This window comes from Solanum stenotomum, chromosome 11, assembly GCF_019186545.1.
Source record: "Solanum stenotomum isolate F172 chromosome 11, ASM1918654v1, whole genome shotgun sequence".
Lineage (NCBI taxonomy): Eukaryota > Viridiplantae > Streptophyta > Magnoliopsida > Solanales > Solanaceae > Solanum > Solanum stenotomum.
Window position 1 is genome coordinate 48,872,405 of NC_064292.1, and position 7,235 is coordinate 48,879,639.

Genomic DNA, 7,235 nt, shown 5'->3' on the forward strand with positions numbered 1-7,235 from the left:
TATGAAATTATTTTTTCTTGACTTATGTGTCTTTTGAAATTTACTTACCTTGTAATATTTGCAATGTGATTTAGTTCGTTGACTGTATTTTAATTTGACCATGAAATTAATGACCTACGAAATCAATTCTCTCCAATTTGATAGAAATCACTTGCATCTTGAATATATTAAAAAATAGTCTTTATAAACATTCTATGTGTAAAAATTAAAGATTTGTTTATAAAGAAAATTATGAAATTAAAGAAAAAATGTAAATAACTTACGAAATATTTTTTTTGACTTACGTGTCTTTTGAAATTTACTTACCTTGTAATATTTGCAATGTGATTAATTAGTTTGTTGACTATATTTTAATTTGACTGTGAAATTAATGACCTACGAAATCAATTTTCTCCAATTTGATAATCACTTGCAACTTGAATATATATATATAAAAAAAATAGTCTTTATAAATATTCTATGTGTAAAAATGAAAAAAAAAAACTATAAAGAAAATTATGAAATTAAAGAAAAAATGTAAATAACTTACGAATATTTTTTTTGACTTACGTGTCTTTTGAAATTTACTTACCTTGTAATATTTGCAATGTGATTAATTAGTTCATTGACTGTATTTTAATTTGACCGTGAAATTAATGACCTACGAAATCAATTTTCTCCAATTTGATAATCACTTGCAACTTAAATATATATTTAAAAAAATAGTCTTATAAATATTCTACGTGTTAAAATGAAAAAAAAAATATAAAGAAAATTATGAAATTAAAGAAAAAATGTAAATAACTTACAAAATATTTTTTTTAACTTACGTGTCTTTTGAAATTTACTTACCTTGTAATATTTGCAATGTGATTTAGTTCGTTGACTCCATTTTAATTTGACCATGAAATTAATGACCTACGAAATCAATTCTCTCCAATTTGATAGTAATCACTTGCAACTAAATATATATATATATATATATATATAATAGTCTTTATAAATATTCTATGTGTTAAAATTTAAGATTTTTTATAAAGAAAATTATGAAATTAAGGAAAAAATGTAAATAACTTATGAAATTATTTTTCTTGACTTATGTGTCCTTTGAAATTTACTTACCTTGTAATACTTGCAATGTGATTTAGTTCGTTGACTGTATTTTAATTTGACCATGAAATTAATGACCTACGAAATCAATTCTCTCCAATTTGATAGTAATCACTTGCAACTTGAATATATATATAAATAGTCTTTATAAAAATTCTATATGTTAAAATTAAAGATTTTTTATAAAGAAAATTGTGAAATTAAAGAAAAAATGTAAATAACTTACGAAATTTTTTTTTCTTGACCTATGTGTCTTTTAAAAATTACTTACCTTGTAATACTTGCAATGTGATTTAGTCTGTATTAATTTTACCATGAAATTAATGATCTACGAAATTAATTCTCTCCAATTTGATAGTAATCACTTGCAACTTGAATATATATAAAAATAGTCTTTGTAAATATTCAAAGTGTTAAAATTAAAGATTTTTTTATAAAGAAAAATATGAAATTAAAGAAAATATGTAAATAACTTACTTTATAAATATTCAAAGTGTTAAAACTAAATATTTTTTTATAAAGAAAAATATGAAATTAAAGAAAATATGTAAATAACTTATGAAATTATTTTTTCTTGACTTATGTGTCTTTTGAAATTTACTTACATGATATACTTGCAATGTGATTTAGTTCGTTGACTGTATTTTAATTTGACACTTACGAAATCAATTCTCTCCAATTTATTTTGTTGTCTGGATTTCAACTTTGTCATGGTTGATTTAGCTTCCAAATGATGGTAGTCACTTGCAAATTGAAATAATAGTTTTAAACATATGAAAACTTATTAAATCATTTATGTGTAAAAATAATTTTTTTATCAAAAAAAAGGACCATGAGATTAAAAAATATATAAAGTAAACTACCTACAAAACTAAATTCTCCTTAATTAACTTATGTCTGTTTAGGGAATTACTTACCTTCTAAATATGTGCAATATGATTTATTTTGTTGTCTGCATTTTAATTTAATCATTAAATTAAAAAAAAAAATTGTAACTGACCTACGAAATCAATTCTCTCTAATTTGACTATATTTTAAATTTTTTTTACCTTATAAATATTTGCGATATAATATAATTCTCTCTAATTTGACTGTATTTTGAAACTTTTTTACCTTATAAATATTTGCAATATAATCTATTTTGTTGCATGCATTTTATCTGGTCATGATTTATCATTTACTTTACTTCCAATTTTGACAAATTATTAACTTCATTACATTGTCATTTGCTAGCATATGTCATTTTAGTTTTTTTAAAAATAAAGATAACACAAATTATACAAAATATATTTGTAGCATGGCTTAAGTGTAGATACAAGTTACAACCCCCGTTTTTTATAGGCAAGATTCAATCTTTATATTGATGCTTATTTCTTAATCTATACAATTATAATCTTCTATAAATATACTGCTTGAGAAATATATATTTCAAGAAGTATTTAAGTATTTGTTTTTGAAAAACATTATTTGTAGAAAAGCTATAATAAGATTCTCTTTTAGACAATAATATTGCCCATTATAAGTTGAATGACTCAATTATTCTTACGATAAATCATCTTTTAATCAAGAATATAAGTGAAAATAAGAAACACAGATACTCTCTGAATCAACTAATACAACAACCAATAGCTTCAAAAACGTTTAAAGGACATAAAATAAACTCCCACAAAATATTAAATTCAATAAGCACACGTATTTATCTCAAGTTCTTCAAATTGTAGCTTATATGTAAGAGATATAGTTGTTTTCCCCTCAACTATTAGTAATAAAATAGAATAACTACAAACAATAATAACATATCTAATGTAATTTTATAAATTATAAATACGCAACTTTTTATCGTTTAACTTTATGGATAATACTAACTTTTGGCTGATATTTTTTGGTCATATTTATGATTTTTAAAAATAAATAAATAAATATTGATCAAAATAGACATCAATTTTTTTATTAAAAAATTACACTCTAATCTTGTTTTTATATGAACAATTTTCTTTAGGCAATCAATTTCAAAAGTTTAATCTCTTCACTCTTCTCTTGAAAGTTTAGTATTATTATTAATAAAATGAAAGAATTAAGTTCGTCTTAGATTCTTAAATTGCAATTAAAGTAACTGGAGCACTTATTCAACGAGTAGTGACATAAGCCAAATAAAAAACTATTCAATATAATATATTAAATATGTATAGTTCTAACTTTTTTGCATTTTGTACATACAAGTTATTTCAATTTTGTTTAATTGACATATATATATATATAGATTTAACATATTTTTATTGAGGGTGCTTTTTCATTTTCTCGCTCAAATAAATTTAAATGAAGATTTGTGTGTGTGATTTCTATGTATAAATAAATTAAAGGTTTAAAGTGTTTAGTTTCGAAAATAAGGATATACTATACTTGGTAGCATTTTCATCATAAATGAGATATGGATATGTGACTTTAAAACATAAAAATGCATTTGCAATAAAGTCGAGTAATTTACTCAAAAAGTTATATGATAACATAAATGTTAAGGTTACTGAGTGTTTTATTTTGTTGAAGATATTCATTTTGTTCTCTTTTACTTGTTGAATTGTATTTTATGCCCCCTCAAAAATCAATTAAAATATTTTACAAATTTTTCTTATTAGTTATGTTTTAAAAATCTAAATTTGATTCTCAGTACGTTAGTACATTTCGAAAATAATAATTTANTGTCTTTTCTTGATTTGTCAAAATGGACAACTAAATAGGGACAATCAAAAAAGAAAATATGGACAAGTAAATAGGGACGGAGGGAGTATTAGTTATGTTTTAAAAATCTAAATTTGATTCTCAGTACTTTAGTACATTTCGAAAATAATAATTTAATAAAAGTGAAATTGAAAAAAGTAAAAAAGAATGTAGAAAGTAGAGTAGATTAAGAAGAAATCAATATACTGTGGGTATTATTATTTTTTCAGATTTTATTCTCTTTTTCACCTTTTTACTTTTAATGTTGCTGGGAATTTGTACTGTTTTTAAGGAATAATTGTTGTCTATGTTAAGAGTAATTGAATGCATTTTGTTTTCAGTACAAGTCATGTCATATTCTCCCAAAAGTTTAACTTGGTTAAAGTTATCAATCAAGCAATAACTTCTTTGGCCAAGATTTAAAACTCTTTATTTTTAGAAGTATTTTTTAATTAGAAATTGTATGTTTACCTTGGTAATAGATAAATTGATGCGACATATTTAAGATGGTGTGTCATGGTATATATTATTTGTACATGACATAGTATTGTTTGACAAGATTCATAGCGGAGTTGATTAGAGACGGATGATTTAGCGACAGACCTTGGAATCTAAAAGGTTCAGATTGAACAGGATCAAAATAGATTACTTTGAGCATAAGTTTAGTATTTGATACGACGCATGAGGTAAGCGTGAAAATGGGGATTGATACTCATGTCATCTCCCAGAGAGGATGTTGAAGTATCTCAAATTTTTTAATCCAAAATAATGGGAGATCGATGATGATGTCACATGTCGTATTGGTGTGGGACGGACAAAATGAAGGTTCGCCTTTGGAGTCTTGTGTGATAAGAAAGCACCACCAAAACTTGAAGATAAATCTACATAGTGGTGGTCAGTGGCGGAGCCATGATTTTTAATAAGGGGGTTTAAAATATGAGAAGTAAACACACGAACTAGTGGAAGGGGGCTCGACATCTATTATACATACCTAAAAAAAAAATTAAACCATATATAAATAGTAATATTTTCCGCCGAAGGGGGTTTGAATGAACCCCCTTAGTATATGCTGCCTCCACCCCTGGTGGTGGTTAGACCGACTGTGTTATATAGGGTAGAGTGTTGGTTAGTTAAGAACTCTCATGTTCAAAAGATGAAAGTTGTGGGAATAAGGATGTTGAAATAGATATGTGGACATACTAAGGGACATAGTATTATGAATGGAAATATTTGTAATAAGATGGGAGTGACATATGTGATGAAAAAGAGAAACGTGAAATTGAGATGGTTTGGGCATGTGAAAAAAAATGTGTAGATATCCTAGTGAGAAAGTACAAGAGGTTTACAATGGTGGGTGTTAGGATAGATAGAGGTAGGCCAAAAACATATTGAGGGATGATGTGGTGGTAATTAGACAATACATGAAGTATTGGGCTTGCATGGGACATGATGATGACATTAGATTGGAGGTTTTGGACTTGCTTTTACGTGGGTTAGGCTTGGTGGTAGTTTGGAGCACTGTATTTGTTTCTACTTTCTTATAAGTAATATTAGCACTATTCTCGTAGTTTCTTGTCCTTCTATTTATGTTATCACACGTGTTTCTTGTATTTTGGTTATCTATTGTTCTGTGTTTTAAATGTTATGTAATGTTTTCCTTATTAGTTATCATGTCTTCTTCGTTTTTATAATTCTTCTTTCAAGCCGGTTTGAAATGTGTTACTTGAGCCGAAGATCTATCATCCACAACCTCTGTATCTCCACAAAAGAAAGTAAGGTCTACGTACACTCCACCCTCCATGTACTCCACCTATATGATTACATTGATTATGTGGTTGTTGTTGCCTTTTGTCTTTAAGTACTTTTGAATGGCACATAGTAAGTTGTGTTTGCTTAGTCCAAGTTAGAAAGTATTTGTTTTTTTTATCAATATTAGAATAGTGATTTGGTAGAATATTTTTAGTTACGCGGGTTTCTAAATTACAAACCAGACGTAATATAGTTTTATTATATAAATAAATTACTGACTTACTTCCTAACTAGCTACCGACCATTATATACCTTAGACAAAAATTAATCAATGGATAAGCTACCTCTTTACTAGTTATCAAATGACCCATTAGTTTACTGGTCAATGTGGTTTCAACTTTTCCATGATCTTTTTTTCTTTCTTTCTAATTCATGTCATGCTCCCTATTAATTGATCCATTTTTTTTCATATCACATCAATAACTATTTTAAAAATAAAAATGACAACATGAAATGTTAAAAGATTATTGTATTAAATTTCAAGTTATTTCAAATTCGTAAAATAAACCTTGAAAAGTTAGCTTAATAAGGATGCTCTATTTCTTTTTTTGGGTTTCTTATTTAATGTCGATACTGTCTTAGAGTCTGATTAATCTCAATTCATACGGCTCGGGGTCCATTCTGTACAAGCACTTTCTACTAAGGATTTTTCCATAGTCAGGATTCGTAATTAGTGTATGTCCTCTTGGCCTACTTATATCAGTTTATGCTTCTCAAATGTTGCATACATCCTTGCTTTATTTTCTAATATTTGATTCCTTCTTTTTGCTTTATTTACTTTTTGACAATCGAGAAATTCTCAAAGGCCACTTGTCACATGGTTTGAAATTCAGTGGACGGAGTTCTAACTCGTGACATGCGTCTAACTAACACATCATATGTGGTCACTTGTGACGTCCTCTTTTTCATTCTATACATTTGAGAAACGGATATAGAGTAAGACTTAAATTTGAAAAAAAAAGGTTAACAATCAAAGTGAGCTATTATCCCTTTGCATTCTTTCATCAAGATGCTCTTTAGGACTTTTTCGATCTGCTTTGATGTGTTTTTCTTTGAATTGATGGTTTATCGAAACAACCTCTCTACCTCCCAAGTTAGGGGTAACGTTTGCCTACACTGTCTTCCCATACCCCACTTATGAAATTACACTGCGTATCTTGTTACTCTTTAGGACTATTTAAAGAAGCATGAGTTATGTTGCCTTCTCTGTGTTGAAGCATATATGTGTTGCATTTTTTCCCCAAAAGACTTAGTAATATTGACACTCAGTAATCAGCAATCACCATCAGATACTGCAAAGTAAACGTTAGATCATATCGATCTTTCTAGGAAGTGTTCTGTTCTTTATATGCTAGATTAAGAAAACTTTGAGCAGCTGCTTTTGAATGTGTTTGTTTTATAGTGTATTGTTTATATGACATGAAAGTGAAATAGAAGTATTAAAAGAAGTCATTTTCATAATCTTTTGGAGCTTTGACCCCTAATTTGCTTCATATATCTGGACATTTGTCTCTCTAACCATCAATCACCTTTAAAAAATGATGATAGTTGACTAGAACAAAACAGACTCCGCGTTGTTGTTTCTATGATAATATATATATATGTTCTCATTAGCCGGCTGT